Source organism: Balaenoptera acutorostrata, chromosome 3 (assembly GCF_949987535.1).
Source record: "Balaenoptera acutorostrata chromosome 3, mBalAcu1.1, whole genome shotgun sequence".
NCBI classification, from domain to species: Eukaryota; Metazoa; Chordata; class Mammalia; order Artiodactyla; family Balaenopteridae; genus Balaenoptera; species Balaenoptera acutorostrata.
Window position 1 is genome coordinate 97,664,127 of NC_080066.1, and position 18,160 is coordinate 97,682,286.

Below are 18,160 nucleotides of genomic sequence, written 5' to 3' on the forward strand. Positions count from 1 at the left end.
AATTAATGCAAAAAGCAGAAATTTAGGCACCGTTATATAATTAACATGACTAATAGGGACCTAACTCATAATTATCTGGGAGATCGCTAAAAAATCAGGAACCAATGAAAATGGAGCTGATAAGGGAGTGTGCTTACAACGGAAAATCCAGATCTTGCCCAGTCAGGAAAAGCACACTGCTCTACTTGATCGCCTGTGCGTTTTAAGTCTTCTGGTGTTATTTTCATTGTCAGCTACGGCTTGAAAGTTTACTCGTGGACCGTTGCTTCACCACCCTAGCCCATTTGCATTCTCTGGTGATACCTGAGAGTAACTCATGTCGCTCGGATTCGTGCATCTCTGCCTCCATGGGGCACATGGGCTCTGCAATGGCACAGAGTTCAGGGGGAACCAAAACCCCAGGAAGCTGCTTTTTGCCAGCATAAATCAAGAATGTTGATGTGGAATGGTTTGGAGAGCTTAAGAGAAATTCATCACCACCACTGAAAAAGCTACATAGCATGTGTGTTCAACTGCTGTTCAACCAGGAGTTATATCCTGATGAATCCAGAAGGATTAAAAAGGAGGCGCTGTGCTTTTTAAATTTATATTTTAAAAATACGAAGTTGCTACTTTAGATCGATAGAACCTTGAAAATGGGGTAGTCTTTTAGGTTTTATCTCTGTGTTCTTTCAAAGGGTTGCAATATTTTAGGTTTGATTGCTGTGTTCATTCACTTCTAATTTCTTTTTTTTTTTTTTTTTTTAGGAAGGACTTCTGGTGATGCAGATTTCTTGGGAAAATTGTTGATTTTTCACTGTATTCGGGAAGGATGAGTTTTGATGATCATTTCTTGTGCCTAAGGTACTTCTTTACTAGTTTCTTGGGAATCTTCCTTGCAGAGCATCTTCAGAAGCCATTAGAACTAGCATTTGAAGCAGCTATGCAAATGTAAGAATAGGGGCCAAAACCAGTAAGGTTGAAATTCCACTGTCTTTGAGCCCCACTCTGATAACTTGATTTTACTACAAAGTGATCGTGGTTCTTGCAGTCACTCACATATTACTCTCGGCTCTGGTTGGGTGGACCCTGATTTTCAACTGCTTCGAGCAAGCGCCCCCACCCACTCTGCTCTGCTGTCACCCCACCCAGGTGTACATTAGTGTACTGCAAACCTGCACTCCTTTCTTGGTTATGCAGATGTTTGTGGACGGAATTGCTCCTGCCAGCTACTTTCCATCTACTGCTTTGTCTATCTCCTTTCCTCTTTTGAATCCATCTGGAATGAGGCCAAGAAGCCAAAGTTCTCCTGGAAATGACATTCTCTGTCATGGCAGAGAGGCATGGGCATACTTGTATATTGTGCCTGGGAGCAGCGTGACATCCCGGCAGGGTGTGTGGCTGCACCTTCCAGGGAAATAGTTATGGGTTGCTTCTCTAATGGAAGGCTGGGGGATGGCTAATCATGTAACAATTTGAAACAATTACTAAAGAGAGAGAAAGAGAGTGAAAGACGTAATACTTTTGGTGGCTTCTGAAAAATGGCCATCATTGTTCTAGAATAGCATCCTGCCTGAATCATCATGGTTCTAAAGCTTAGGTGGAAATGTCTGAATTGCAGTGTTACCCTTAGCATAGCGCTCAGTGGTGCTGCATTAGAAATTATTCTTTCTCTCAAAGCATCCTGGAGAAGTCAACTCAGCCTCAAGTCATTTTGTAATCTCAGTGACACAGACTTAGGGGAAAGGGGGAAGAAATGAGACCCAGATTGGGTGGCTTGATCAAATTGTGGGACCGGCCCCTGAGAAGGGCAGTCAGCAGTCCGGAATACAACATCCAGTGGGGCTGTGAATCAGGCTGATTTCACTGTTCCTGTTTTTGTGGTATGATCTGGTAAGTAGGGATTGGCAGTGGGGATTCTCACAGCAAAAACGCTAAAAAAAAGATTGGTCATGACTCTGTGGGTCCAGGTGGATAGGACTCCAATTATAAGATCCAGGGTAGGGCTCTGGCAAAAGCCAAAGTGTCAAGCCAGAGCCAAGCAGGCAGGGTTCAGAGCAAGATTTCAGGCCCTGCAGGGAAGAACCAGAGCATGGGGCAGGCACATGAGGCAGAAATCAAACTGACAAGGAGGATACAATAGGGGGCTAGAGTGAAGTTTAACTCAGAATGAGCGTGGGTTCCATGGCCCAGTTCTGGGATTAAGTCTTCAGCAGGGTGTCTCAGCCTCAGCACTATTGATATTTGGGGCCAGATGATTCTTTGCTGTGATGGACTGCCCTGTGTATTGTGGAATATTTAGCAGCAGCCCTCACCTCTATGCATTAGTTGCTACTAATACCCGCCCCCCGCCCCAGTTGTGACAGCCATAAATGTCTCCAGACTTTGACAAATATGTCTGGGTGGACAAAATATCACCATAGTTGAAAACTACTAGTTGACAACAGAAGACTAATTCCCCTCAGCACTGACTAGTGGGGCCCCTATCTTGATCAGGTTTGCTTCATGAATGGGGCACGTGTGAATCTGTCAATTAAGGACCTCAGACAAGCCAAGCTAGGGCCTGACAAATCTATCCAAAGTCCTCTGGTACTGAAAACTTTCATAATGAGATAACCAAGCATTGGAGGGGGAAGAGCTTTGATTTTGCTTGGAGTTAAGAAGAGGAGAGAGAAGGAAGATGGAGAAGTCAGGGTGAAGTTAGCCAAGCTGAGCCAAGCTGAGAGTTTAAGGTAGAAGCCATAACTGCTCCCTTGGGCTTATCTGGAGCAAAACTATTAGTATTCAGAACACCCAGGCCTTGCCATCTGGTATGCTTTGGGGATGGAAATCCTACATTTAATTGAGCACTGAACGAAGGCTTAGGTGGATATTTAATGATGAAGTCTACGCTTGCCAGTCATTGTAGTACCACTGTACCTTTCCAGCAATAAGAAGGCTTTGAAGGTTCACACAAACTCTACTTGGACAAGAATGTCCAAGGCCCAGGATGTTTTTCATGTTGAATCTTGTCTAAGCTTCTCTTTTCCTGAGAGATGACAGTTGACTCTGGAGCTAGATTTGAGTCAAGGCCAATGAGACCTGTCCTTCAGCTTCATTCCCAAAATTGAAGGTCACTGATGGCTTCATTTGTGGTGTTGTATCTGCTGTGTGTTCCCAGATATGGTTTCATGCAGACTGTCTCAACAGATCTTCAACCCCCAGGAATCTGGTTGTTTCTAAATCCAGGACTTCTCCCACCTCTTCTGGTCATTTTTGTTCTCCAACCAGTACATCTTTCCTTTCAGAGAAGGAGTTAAATGTTAGGTGGTCAGAGCAAAGGAACCAGCTCAGAGCAGAGAGTGCCTGCCTGAGTACCACCCCGGAAGAAATGTGGATCACTTATTTCTCTAAGCGTAGCCAGGCAGCTCCCAGAACTCACACAAAGACTGCTCTCCAAGTGCGCTAGAAGGCCACGTGAGAGCTCCAAATTCAGGGAGGCAGAGTGAGTGGTGTCTCCCCACTTCCACCTCCACCACAGGCGGTGATAGTGAGGATCACATTAGAGCACACTACATGGCAGGTGGTGGGAATTTAATACACAACTTTGCTTGTTAAATGAAAATGAAATAGTGTTGCTTATAAAACTTCAGGGTATTAGCTTAGGTAAGTGCATGTGAATTTCAGGGATCTTTGGATGGGGTTAATTTCATTTCTACTGTCTGAGAAAATGCAAAGCAGCAAAGGGTGACTTTGCTTAACTGAGAGATCAAGAAGTGGTCAGTTGACAAACAGAATAGTGGCATCTTGATCTTCTTTCCTCTGTTATGTACTCTCTTGGTTTGATTCCTGGGATTCAGTACTTTTTAGTTAGAGGAAAAGCATTCTTTCTACCTGGATATTTTTAGATAATATTTCTGATCCATTAGGCACTTTCTTCCTACTAATTAACATCTGCATACCGATTATAAAACTACATTCGGAGGGGCAGTGAAGTAGAACTTTGCTTAAATTCTTTGCATTGCTTAATTTAGTATTAATAGAAACCCCAACACTCCAAATATATTTAGAGTTTATTTTGTATAATTTAAAAAACCTGTATTTTTTGGTAACTTTTTATATTGGTTTGAAGAGTTTGTGTGTGAGAGAGATAAAAAGAGAGACAGAAAGAGAGTGGGAGGAAGAGAGGGAGGCAGGAACTGTTTTCCTTTCACTGTCTCAAAAGGTTTAACTTGGTTATTCAGGAATGATCTCAATTTTGTTTTGCACATATTTTGCTCTGAACTTTACCCAGAAATTTAAGGTTGGATTAATTCTTCTGTGGTTAAAATCTGTTTTAATTCTAGCAACCTCAGTCTACGTATACTTTAAGAAGAAAGGTCTACTATATTTGCTTCTCAACATTTAGGTCCTAATTTCCAGTTCTGTCCTTATATATTACACAGTATTTCCAACAGATTGGCATTCTCCTTGGTGACCTTTGAAACGTGCAAGCAGGACGTTGAAATGAGGACCAACTGAAGTTCTGTCTTTCCTGTTTACTAAGCTTGCTTTCCAAGACTCCTTCCTGACAGCTTACCCCAGTCCTTGGAACTTGCCAATAAACACTCAAACTAAAACAAGGCTCCCACTCACTTAAGTTTCTGCACTTCACTGCACTTAGCATTTAACATGTAGCAGAATATGGTATACAGAATATTAAAGTTTAGGGAGCTGAATAGGTCTTAGACGTGTTCCTTACCAGCTCTGAAATCTTGGGAAATGGGAGAATTTTAAAATGCATATTTTGGATTAACAAATGTTTGAAGACTCAAAAGTGGTGATTGCTTGCTTAATTTCACCAGAGACTAAAGGAATTAAGTAGAATTTATAATCTATGGAATCCAAGGTCATATTAAAAGAAACATTGAACTCCAGGAGCCTCATGGAAGAGCTCGAGTGATAGAGATGACTCACTTTAATCATATGTGAAACCTTGAACATTGACTTGGAACTTCACGATGATACAAATACGGTACAGGAAGGCACAGTGCCTCCCATGGCCTTCTAGCGCCTTCAGCTGCCTTCACGCAGGATGAGATCTCAGTCGTCTCAACCAGATAGGTATAAAAAAGCCCTTGGGAATATTCTCCTGGAGACCCCCTCGTGATGTTCCTACTTCCCCTGCTGGAAAGGTGTTCCCTGTTCAGGTCCTCTTATCCTGGTCCTCCTCTTACCCTCTTGGAAATCACATATATTTTCCCTTGTTCAGATATAAACAGAGATGTGAGAAAGGTCAGTATCCTCTCTTCTAGAAACCATACTTTCCTTTTCAACATGATGTTCATGTTCTGTTTTAACATATGTTTTATCATATGATATTCTATTTAAAATTCTGTAAAAAAAAAATATGTAATTATCTACCATTAAAACTAAGGTAGCTTAAAAAAGTAAGTATTTGAAGCCTAATTGTGAGCAGTAAAGGAGTTGACAGAAGGGATTATTATATTTAGTTTTTTTAAAAAAGCTATTAGCCAGTAGCTATTACTGTGAATGCCTCTTTTTTTTTTTTTGATTGCCAGTTAACTTTTATTTATTTATTGGGAATATACATATCAAGTAAATAAAATGGAGTTTAGCAAGCAATTACAAAGGAAATACTTTGTACAACTACCACCCAAATCAATAACCCCCAAAACCCCAAATATGCACACCCCCTTTACAACTTCACCATCATCTTTGTCTGTAGGCAACATCTAGTTGGGTGTTGCCTTTTTATCTAAACTGACAGTCTCTTTTTAATTGGTATGTTTAGATTATTCACATTTAATGTGATTATTGATTGGATTAAAATCTATTACTTTGCCAGCTCTTTTCTATTTGGTCCAAACTTTTCTTTGTTTCTTTTTACTGTGAATGCCTCTCAGTAGGAATGAAAAAAGGAAAAAGGAAGTAACAGCAGGTGTTCTTGCTATATTACTTTAAAATTTTATTTATTTTTAATGCAGAGGTATGAGTAAGCTGAACCCTCTTGGGAATAACTCTATCAGGAATATGAAGACCTTGAGTTTGTCTAAGTAAAGGGAAGTATTTCATTTATCTTTGTGTTCAATTTCTCTGGCTCCTTGGACATAGTAGGCCTGTTTAGTGTTGTTGAATGAAGAAATGGATAAAATCACAGAAATGACTCCTTAAACGAGTATGTCTGTAGGTGGGAGCTTGTGGGTTTACTATGGCAGAAATCTGAAACCTAGACAGGGATTCCTAGTAAGTTAGAAAGAAGCATCCAAATCAGGCCTAGAAATAAGGCTACGCATAAGTGAAACTGCTATTCCTACTAGTGGAAGAGCTCTCTTGGATTTTGTCCTAAAATTTTTCAGGGAAAGATCTTTATATATGTTTTGTAACACTATTTGAGTTTAGTTATTGTAATAAAGTAGTCTTTGTGATGCTATTTAAATAGAGTAAGTGGAAAAGATATTCATTTTTAGTTCAGCTCATCACGTCAGTGATCTGTGCAGTGGCAGATATGCTAATTACAGTCAGTTCTTTTACAATGCAGTATATGTGTTCCTATAAGCACTCTGCAGAATTGCACAACAAGAGCCACAGGGCTTGTGGGAAAAATGCGGTTAAGTGCACAATAATCCAAAACTCCATCAGTGACACATAAAAAAGACAAACCTAATAAAAATGGTAATACAGTTTTACACATGTTAAATGGTTAAGAAATACATATACTCTACAATAAATGTAGCACTTTACTGTGAAAAAGATTGAAGTTTGCTTGTGGAAGTGGGTGTTAGAAAGGTGGCAGTTGATGAATTACTGTGAAGGGGTAGAATGAGGTTACTGAAATCAGACCAAAAGTTGTAACAATGGATGTAGATGAATGTGGTTCATCACACACATGGTGAACTGCAGTAGCTGGTAGATATTTCTAGGCATACACTAGGTATGTGCATAAGTGTGTTTTCTGTATTCTTACATAGCTCAGTTGAGCTGGGTGCACATAGCAAACTTAAATTTTGCTTTATGCTCAAACTGTTCCCTGATATGTCAGTTATGTCAGGATGAGTACACATTTTCAAAACAAGTGGGTATAGCAAACCAATTTTATAAACAAAGCAGCTAATGATGATTATAGCTTACACATCACGAGCCCTTATTACATGCCAAGCTTTTGACATGTAATACTTAACTCATTAAATTCTATTAACAACCCTATGAAGTAGGTACTATTATTACTCCTCATTTGTAGATGAGGCCACTGAACCACAGGAGGGGAGAAATAAATTGCCCAAGTCCACAGGACTAAGCGGGCAAGACTCCAGCTCCTGTTAGGTTAAACTTCTGTTCTTCTTCCCTCTATGCTAAAAGGAAAGTAACTACCTTTGAATTCTAAACCTAAACCTTACAAAGCAGCAAAAACTGCCATATTTTCCTGGCATATCATTTGCCACCTGATATTAATAGCAGAATGGATAAACTCCTTCAAACCAGTAGGACATTCACTGAATATGACCTAAAGGGCCTGATGATGGAGGAACTGTTTAAGCTATATGAGAAGAATTGAATTTATTAACTCACCTTGTGCTTTGTTCTGCCTTATTTCCTAGGCAGAATCTTCACAATGTGATAATGGAAAGCAGTGGGCAGGGGAAGGCAAATAAACTATTATACAAAGGAACATACCTGTGCTTGGCTAGGGGTATGTCTCTATTTGGTGAGATTAAACCCTATTATGTTTTCATGATTAACCGTTACAGAATTGAAACTTGTCCCTCAGGACAGGAATTCACCATTTACATTCCAACATTCTTTGTTTCCTGAGCAAAACCACTGCATTGATGTCATTTAATCCCCCTGTTTTTATATTTTCCCTCTTAGCTTGATACTGGCTTCTTCTCTAGTCATTCTGCCGTACTGTAATGGGGGCTGTTTTTATTTTGTTTTGTTTCCTCCTTCCCTTCTCCCTCTTTTTTTTTTGTTTTTATTGGTTTTTGTCTTTTTGGTTTTTTTTGCAAATGAAGAGTGATCGTGGTAGGAAGTGGTATGCAGAGAAGAGTAGAAAAGCAAAACCACTCTAGGCTTTGAGATAATTATAAATAAGTGGTCTTTTCTCACTTATTCTTACTGTTAAAAGTATATCTATCTTTGCAACTGTTATGTAAGTCTCAAATTATTTAAAAATTAAAAGTTACAAAAATTTCATTTTAATTTTATCAACTGAATGTTTATTTCTTTAAAAAAAATAAAGATTCTCATGTGCAACCAGAATTGATAACAATTACTCTAGTCCAGTGGTTCTCAACTCTGGTTGCATGTTAGGATCAATACTTGGGGTGAGTTTTTAAATTACTTAAAAACAACAGCAAAGCCCTCTCCATCCCTTCTCCCCACAAAAGAACAAGACGCTGCAATGAGTGGACCAAGGCAAGGATTTCCACCTAGGTAATTAGCATGGATAGCATAGTCATTCATTCATTTATTCATCCATTTATTCATTATTATTTATTTACCTACCAAGTGCCAGGCATGGGGGAGGAATAACGTGGTGATTAAATATATGCTCTGGAGATAGAAGACCCAGAGAGATGAAGAGTGTGTAGGAATGATTTGGGTAGAGGGAGAAGTGGGACGAGGGACTATTATGGAAAGAATTATCTGGACAGAAGGTCAACCTGTGGTGAGAAGGAGACCAAGACTTCCAAGGAAGTTCTCAGAAGGCTGGTGAGGCTGGGGGGTGGATGATTGACAGAGACAGTTCTTGTGTGACCTTCCTCTCTAACCTTGGGCAGCCTGAGGCTATGACCCATTGGATATTCCACCCTCACTCTGGCTTACCCCTACCACCTGGCTTCTCTAAGACCCTCCTGCCCACAGCCACACTCTTCAGTGACTTTACTTCAGTCTTCTTCATTGTTCTGTCCATACTGGGTTTCCTCTGTGGTCATTTCTGTGCAGTGGCATCTTTTCCGCAGCTCTTCAAGAAATTTTGGTCAGTTTGAGGCAGAGAGGAAGGGAATGAGGTCAAGGAAGTCTCTGGGGATTTAGGTTCTGGTCTTGGCTTTGATACTAAGTACCTCTAGCAACTCAGGCAAGTCTTTTCTCTTTCTGGTCTTCAGTTTCCTCACCTATAGGATGAGAAAGTAGGCCACGGCATCTACAAGCCTCCTTCAAGCTGAAACCTTATCTTCTTTTTTTAAAAAAACTTATTTTACTGAGGTATAGTTGATTTACAATGTTGTGTTAATTTCTGCTGTATAGCGAAGTGATTCAGTTATACATATATACATCGTTTTTCATATTCTTTTCCATTATGGTTTATCACAGGATATTGAACATAGTTCCCTGTGTTATACAGTAGGACCTTGTTATAATAGTTTGCATCTGCTAATCCCAGACTTCCAATCCATCCTTCCCTCACTCCTTGGCAACCACAAGTCTGTTCTCTATGTCTGTGAGTCTGTTTCTCTGAAAACTCACCTTCTAAAGAAACCCTTTAAGACAAATATCTTCATCTTGAGCTACCAGACTGGCTATTTAGTTAAATTACTCTTTATAATAGCTATTGCTAGGGCATAATACCAGTTGAGAAATAAACATTTTACTGCAGATAGACTCAGATAAATTTGGGATGCCCTATTTCTAGCTAATAGTATAAATATGAATATTATAATCCAGTGACCCTAATTTCAGTTTACTTCCATAGATCCAGCTGCTGCATTTGTTAAAGTTAAATAATAAAAATATCCTCAGACATATAGTATGAGAATATGAAATCTTAATGTGTGGTGATATGGTGAGCTCTGAGGTAAGAAGGATCCAGTCACTCAAAATAATGATGATCAGTTTTCACTGAGAAGTAATTTATCTAACTAAATTTTTTTTAGAAAAACCTGAAAATACCAAATGTTGGTATTTCTCAGGAATTACTGTTGGGAAGATAAATTGGAACCACTATTTTGGAAAGTCATTTGGCAGCATCTCCTGAAGCTGAATATACATACACCCTCTGAGTCAGCAGACACACCCCCATTGTATATCCAACAGAAGTGAGTACATATGTTCACTAAAAGACATGTACCAGCATGTTAATAATTAGTAGTAGACCAAAATTGGATACTATTCAAATGCCCACCCACAGTGGAAGTGATAAATAAAATGTTACCTATTCATACAGTGGGGTCCTACAAAATGAGAATGAAGAACCTACAAAAGCACATCACAATGTGGATGAAATCGACAAACATAATGCTGAACAACAAAAGCCACACACAAAAGAACATATGGTGTATGACTCCATTTACACAGATAACAGAGACAATCACAGTGAATTTAGACTGTTAGAAGTCAGAATGGTGGTTACATCTGGGTGGGTTGGTGGCCATTAGGGAGCATGGTAGGGGCTTCTGGGTCATATTCAGTGTCTTGGACTGTTTGGTGGTTACACTGGTGTGTTTAGTTTGTGAAAATGTATCAAGCTGTACACTTAGGTTATGAGATTTTCTGTATGTACATTTTAGTTCAAGAACAACATTTTTAGAAAAGGTTTGCCATTTATTCATTTGATCCACACGACAATTCTAGAAGATAAGAAGCACAGGTAACTTTTCTCCAGTTTTGTAGAAAGAAAACATGCTCAGTTAAGTCCAAGTTCTCCGGGCTAATTAGTGGTAGAGTTAGGTCAGGTATGTAAATCTCCTGGCGGTGGGGGGGGAGATAGTCCCTGTGGGAGGAACCTGCCCAGTGCCTGATGCAGAGTAGGTGCTCAATAAATGTCCTTTGAAGCTGGATTGTAGACTGGTCCTGTCCAATCCCACAAGGCCACCATCTTGCTCTGGGAGTGGCCATTTGCTCTGATGGTCTGATGTCCCTGATGGAGTGAGTACATTCTCTTCTCAGAGAGGAATGGAGATGAACTTTGTGTCAAATGTCCCAAGAAACTGCCAAAATACCTGTGGAGGATTGCAGAACTTTGTCCCTCTAGGGCTTAGAAGAGAATGAGTCAGACACTCAGTTCTCAGACATGGTGTCTAGTTAAATGGGAGGAAGGTTAACTTGGGCAGAAATCCATGTATGTGACCTTGGATAAATCACTGAACTTCTTTGGAGGCAACAGTTTGAAAGACACATTTGATACTCCCTACTTAGGACCATGTGCTCCTTCTGTGGTTAACCTTCTGAGACCCCTGAATTTTATGCCCTCCCAAATGTCTAATCAGATTCTCTTTATTTTCAAGGGCATCTGACTGTTTTTTTCAAATTTGGGAGTTCCCTTAGTGTTATTTAAAATCAAATTTTGATTAATTTATAATATAAATGCAGATATGCCCAATTTTCTGCTTGTCATCATAGTTCAGAAAGGAGATGCACCAACAATTTACATAGAGTAACCGGGGTCCTAGTCAACTTGTTGACCATGTTTCTTCCAAAAATGTAAAACAGAAGTTTCCTTGTCAACATAATATTCCAGTTATTTATGATGTGGCTCTTAAAGAAAAGAAGTCCTAGAAATGGAGTCTGTTATTACTTGGATAATAAAAACTCAGGACCTTCTTTGGAAAAAATGGAGAATGATAAAATGCTTTGATTTAGGGTTTGGCTGTGATGTCAAGGTCAGCCAATGAGCACAGAGGGAATATGAGAAAAATAAAGAGATAAATAGAAGCAGATGTTTGGAAAATCTGAACTATCACTAGTGAAGCTGTATGGTTAGCCATCAAAATTTCAGGGTTAGATCTATCATCCTAATAAGTTTATAATGAAAACCACTTAAGTTGGTGTTCAAAAACTTTATTAGAACTATAGTCAACTGTACTTTACCATGAAGTGGCATTTTCCAAATTATGCTAAAAACTTTGTGGTACTTTTGAGCTGAATCCTTGTCAGGGTTTTTCTCAAGGAGATCAGTTGCCATGGACTCCTGTTAACTCAAGATCTTTATTTCAAATTAATGTAAGAGAGAAATCTGATGGGAAGGGGAAAAGAAGTAAATACAGTTGAGAAGTTTTGGCTTCTGATTGGTCAAGCATCTATGTTTTCAGAAGCAAATTTCTTTTTACCTTTAGTTGTTTTTGATGGCAGGAAATAGAAAAGTTCTTACATTTAGAGTTACCAAAGGCTGTCATTTAAAAAGTTTGAATAGCCTAACAGAGGAAATAGATCACTAATAACTGAATCAAAAAGAAAGAAAGGAGACAACTTAGAGAAAGGACCCTTGGAGACCCTCAGATGGAAGGCTGGTCAATAGCATAAGTATAAATGGCTGAGAAGAGCTGTTGACTCCAAGCCAAGATTCAGGGATTTGAAAAAGAAAATGATCAAGATTAGTGAGAAGGGTTTAAAACTAAACTATTGATATTTACTTGACAGTTTGCTCAAAAAAATCATTATGTGATTTACTGATTACTTTTCAAAAAGGGCAACATTTTATAATAGAAAAAGTGAAGAAACCATGATTATTACCATCTCGATATAAAGCCTTGACTTAATTCAGTTGAATTCCTGCCTTAGTGCTACTTGTGCGGCCTTGGGCACATTACTTAGTCCTTCAAAGCCTCACTTTCTTGATCTGTAAAATGGAGAAATAATAGTGTCTACTTCATGGGATTGTTTTGAGGCCTCCATGAGATGGAGAGTGTAAATTGTTTATTTTAGAGCCTAAATAATATATTAAGAGCATTAAATGTTTTTGTCTATGGTAGTGATGATGATGAACACCTCTTTCCTTTTTTCTTTCCTCTACCTTGATTTAATCTCTTTTTTTTTTAAACATCTTTATTGAAGTATAATTGCTTTACAATGGTGTGTTAGTTTCTGCTTTATAACAAAGTGAATCAGTTATACATATACATATGTTCCCATATCTCTTCCCTCTTGCATCTCCCTCCCTCCCACCCTCCCCATCCCACCCCTCTAGGTGGTCACAAAGCACCGAGCTGATCTCCCTGTGCTATGCGGCTGCTTCCCACTAGCTATCTATTTTACATTTGGTAGTGTATATATGTCCATGACACTCTCTCACCCTGTCACATCTCACCCCTCCCCCTCCCCATATCCTCAAGTCCATTCTCTAGTAGGTCTGTGTCTTTATTCCCGTCTTGCCACTAGGTTCTTCATGGCCTTTTTTTTTTTTTTCCTTAGATTCCATATATGTGTGTTAGCATACTGTATTTGTTTTTCTCTTTCTGACTTACTTCACTCTGTATGACAGACTCTAACTCCATCCACCTCATTACAAATACCTCCATTTCATTTCTTTTTATGGCTGAGTAATATTCCATTGTATATATGTGCCACATCTTCTTTATCCATTCATCCGATGATGGACACTTAGGTTGCTTCCATGTCCTGGCTATTGTAAATAGAGCTGCAATGAACATTTTGGTACATGATTCTTTTTGAACTATGGTTTTCTCAGGGTATATGCCCAGTAGTGGGATTGCTGGGTCATATGGTAGTTCTATTTGTAGTTTTTTAAGGAACCTCCATACTGTTCTCCATAGTGGCTGTATCAATTTACATTCCCACCAACAGTGCAAGAGTGTTCCCTTTCCTCCACACCCTCTCCAGCATTTATTGTTTCTAGAGTTTTTGATGATGGCCATTCTGACCGGTGTGAGGTGATATCTCATTGTAGTTTTGATTTGCATTTCTCTAATGATTAATGATGTTGAGCTTTCTTTCATGTGTCTGTTGGCAATCTGTGTATCTTCTTTGGAGAAATGTCTATTTAGGTGTTCTGCCCATTTTTGGATTGGGTTGTTCGTTTTTTTGTTATTGAGCTGCATGAGCTGCTTGTAGATCTTGGAGATTAATCCTTTGTCAGTTGCTTCATTTGCAAATATTTTCTCCCTTTCTGATGGTTGTCTTTTGGTCTTGTTTATGGTTTCCTAATCTCTACCTCATTTTAGAAAAGATCTGAAGTTGCTTAAAATGTTGCAAATAAGTAAAATCTTGTTTTGTCTATTTTGTTTATACTATACCTCACTTAAAGGGGAAATTGAAAGAAAATTGTGAGGGTTAAAGTATATTTATATACTATAAGTAATAGTATAAAATATATTTAAGGTTATTTTACTTTATATATACTTTATATAATAGTATAAAGGTATATTTAAGGCTATTTTTAAAAAAGAAGTAGAATTAGAAAGTTTTTAAGAAGAGAGTTGGAGCCAGAATAAAAGATAGCAAAGATGTGAATTAGTGGTCTGTACCAATCAAAGTCTTAATGGAAAAACAAAGATTCATTCAAAACAGTATAATTTGAGGAGAGTTTATTTATAAAGGTGGGGTTGCATGTAAAATTTAAGATAGTATTTACTTAGAGGCCTGAAGGTTTGAGAGAAGGAAGAGGTCACGGGAACCCAGAAGAGAGAGTTTTAGGGCAGGCTGCCTAGGGAAGTCCTTGAGAGGACCAGAGACCTATGTTGAGGGACATAGCCAGCCTGAGGTGACCTCATGGGGACAGAACTGGGGAAATGAAGATCCTGAATTCACTCTCCTTCCTCCCTCCCATATCCTTCTGGCTCTTCCCATCGACTAAAGAGAATTGGAGAGCCATTCATGTTATCCCCACAGGCCCATTTGTCTTCAGGAGAAGCAAGAGGATAGGCAAGTGTGTGTGTGGAGTGAACATTTTAGGCAGAGAGGAACATAAAGTTGCTAAATGTCGTTGAAATCTTAACTAAACTCCGAAGCAAAGAGGGGATAGAATCAGTTATAAAATCCATGTCATCAACAAACAATAACAAACCATGTCATTTTTCTTTGAAGCTTTTCTAGACAATTCCAGTTTTAAGTGACAGTCTGCAAAAATGTCCAACTTGCTAAACATTTATCTGTTATATGAGATTGTTGGATATAGATCAATTAAATTTGGGAAACATCTGGGAAAAATAATAATTTTGGTTTTAGAAGTTGGCCCAATCTGTTCTTTCTGAAAATAAATAAAAAAGATAATAAAATGATCTGTAAAGGCAACTCTTAGATTGAGACAATAAAATGCTTTCATTTTCGTCAAGGAGATTGTTAAAAATCTTCCATCATGAGTGCAAGTAGACACTTTATAAAAAATTAGCTACAGACCATTGAGATAGGTTTAAAAGAAAGGGGACCAAAGCATATTGATTTATCCCACTCTGAATTATTTACTGATGTGTCAGGAGAATATTCCAGAGGCCCAAGTTTCATGGTAGTGAAGTGCAAGAAAAGTATCAGGAATTGGCATTCTAAACTGAGCACACACAGCTTGGCCCATGAATGGTTCTTGTTCACAGAGGTGGAATCTAAGAAAAGGTGAGGAAAAACTACAGGTCATCTTATACTGGTCTTGACAGATCTTTCTTCTGGGTGAAAAGACTGTAAGAGGAATTAGTTGTGGAAGCAATATTTCCTATATCTGTTTTGATATTTTGAAAGCCAAATAGGACAAAGGACACAGACAGTAGTGCAGAGATTTGCATGACTCTCTTTGGAAAAATCTCTACTTTTTTGTAAATATAATTGGATAAAGTGGGAAAAATATGGTACTAGACACATGATTGTTAATAGCATTAACAAACAACTTTGCATATTGTGTCACACTTTATAAACTTTCATGGACGGAATTATGGAAGCCTCACAACAATGCTGTGAGACACTACCCTCTTTGTAGGTTACAAATGGAAAACCAGGGAGAGTGAGAGCATTCTCCAGGTCACCAATTGGTAAATATTCTCATGGGGATAGTGATTGGAAGGGATGAGAATCAAACATGGGAACATAAATTAAAGTGTCCTAAATACATTTTTTTAAATTTTTATTTATTTTATTTATTTTATTTTTGGCTGCATTGGGTCTTTGTTGCCGAGCGCGGGCTTTTCTCTAGTTGCGGCGAGCGGGGGCTACTCTTCATTGCAGTGTGCGGGTTTCTCATTGCGGTGGCTTCTCTTGTTGCAGAGCACGGGCTCTAAGCGCATGGGCTCAGTAGTTGTGGCTCACGGGCTCTAGAGTGCAGGCTCAGTAGTTGTGGCGCACGGGCTTAGTTACTCCGCGGCATGTGGGGTCTTCCGGGACCAGGGCCCGAACCCGTGTTCCCTGCATTGGCAGGTGGATTCTTAACCACTGCGCCACCATGGAAGCCCCCCTAAATACATTTTTAAATCAAATCAAACATCTTGGTTTACTAATTTTTATTGAATGCCTTTGGCATCCATGGTGAGCACATAATAAATATTTGCTGATGAATGAATGAGTGATTGCAGGAAAAAAATGATACACATGCGAACTTTGTCCTTTGCTCATTTATCTCTTGAGAATGCATGTTCTTGAGATAACATGCACAAATTTAGAGGGTGTACAGGGTGGGATGCCATGTGCATTATTTCCATCTCCAAGGATGTGTTTGAGTAGATGTGAAAACTGTGGCTGTGGCCCCCCGGTGGCTGGCGAGGTGTGCCAGCTTGCAGGAGTCAGCTTGTGTGGTAGTTTAAGGAAAGTCCATATCTCAAACTGCCTGGGAGGCCTGGAGGCCTAACCACCCAGGATGACAGGCCTTGACACTCATAAGCAGGCCTGGAGCATCCTTAACCTGAGGGTATACAGCCTCATACTCGTGTGTCAAAGGTCAGATGACACCTTGGCAGCCTTGGGCATGCAATTATCCCTGATGAGTCCCCTGTGGGAGGCGTCTTCTGCAAAAGGATCACCCAGTGTCCTTGCCATTTTCAGAAGCTTTGCCGGTGTTAACAGGCCAGTGGGGGTCTACTGAAGCATCCAGATTTCCTCTGGGAATCCCTCTGCTCCTTTAAACTTGGAACATGCCTTCAGTGACAGGAAGTCTTTAGAAAAGAGTTAAATACCTGTCTCAATTAATCCAAAACACTGTCTCTAATGCCCCCATTGTGGGTTCAGACATTTCCTTCATGACTCTCAGACCCAGCTTCTGAAGCCCCAGAAGGAGACGACCTGGGAATAGGACAGTGCCTCCTTCACTGTGCTTGGCAAAGCCCGTCTGGGGAACTAAAGCTCTACAGAACCCACAGAGCCCCTCAGATCCATTGCCGGGGCCTCCCTAACTCTAGTGTGAATGAGAATGACCACAATGTGACAAAAGTCTGTAGCTACCCCACTGATTTCTCTGGAAGACCCTGAACCCATGTCAGCCTGAGGAATACACTCTGTGCTCAGTGCAGGCCCTAGACAGGAAGCACTGCCACCAGCCCTGAGGGCAGGATTCCAGGAGCCTCAACTGAAACCTCCACCAGAGGGAGAGTGCTTTGATTCTGTGACCCTTGAGGACTTGGTTTCCTCCACGGCATGAACATAGGGTTTGGAGCTGGGCTGATCTGAGTTTGAAGCCCTCCACTGATACGTGAGAGGAGTAGGGTTTTAGATAAGTTTTAAAATTTCTATGAGCTTTAGTTTCCCATCTAAACTGGAGGTAATAGTAACTACTCGATATGGTTGCTAAGGTGATTATGTGTGGGACCATACCAAGAAGGTGGACTCAAATGGGCTCCCTAGGCATTCATAATTATGAAGATAATCTTCTGGATTCCTGAAGCATCTTTCTCGAGGTGCCCAAATGGCTCTGACCTGTGTGGTCTCCGTGCCTCGAAGTAGTCCTGCGAGGGGGTTATGTGAAAAGAAGTATGATACTGGGAAGCTGTGACTTTTGTCTAAAATCACGCCATCAGGTAGAATCAAGACTAATTGTTCTGTCCAATACTTTATCCAGGAAACTTTGCCAAATCCTATTTCGTAAACATTCTTACAATGTCTGAACAGAAGAGACTCAGGTGAGACACAAGGAAGAAGAGCTGTTTGTTCTCCCTGTGACTAGCCCCCCAGGGGAAGTTACACAATCTCTGGGGCTGAAGGATTTAGGGGATACTAATCACACAAATAGTACTCCTGCTGGAAAAACAATACGTCTACCACCACACCATTAATCTAACTAAATGATGTAATCAGCTTCACTGTTAGAGTCATCAGCTGTGATTGTTGGAGAGAACAGCATTATGAAATACTTTGAAACCATTGAAAACAATGAGGCAGCTCTATCTGTAAGTGCCGAGATATGGTTTACTAAAAATGTGCAGAGCAATATGTATAATATTGCATTTTTGAAAAAATAATAATGCAATTTATATGGTATACATACCATATGAGACGAATAAGATTGCAAATCAAACAATAGACTGAGTTTGTCTCTGAGAGTGTATTTGGAAAGTGG

The 18,160-nt window shown here is 39.7% G+C and overlaps 1 long non-coding RNA gene across 1 annotated transcript in view; it reads left to right on the forward strand.

Moving 5' to 3' along the window:
• LOC130707665 (uncharacterized) overlaps positions 1-18,160 on the forward strand; it is a 513,593-nt gene that overhangs the window by 218,947 nt on the left and 276,486 nt on the right. The window contains exon 3 of the long non-coding RNA XR_009007670.1: positions 748-843. This is a non-coding gene — a long non-coding RNA (uncharacterized LOC130707665). The remainder of the gene's footprint in view (positions 1-747; positions 844-18,160) is intronic.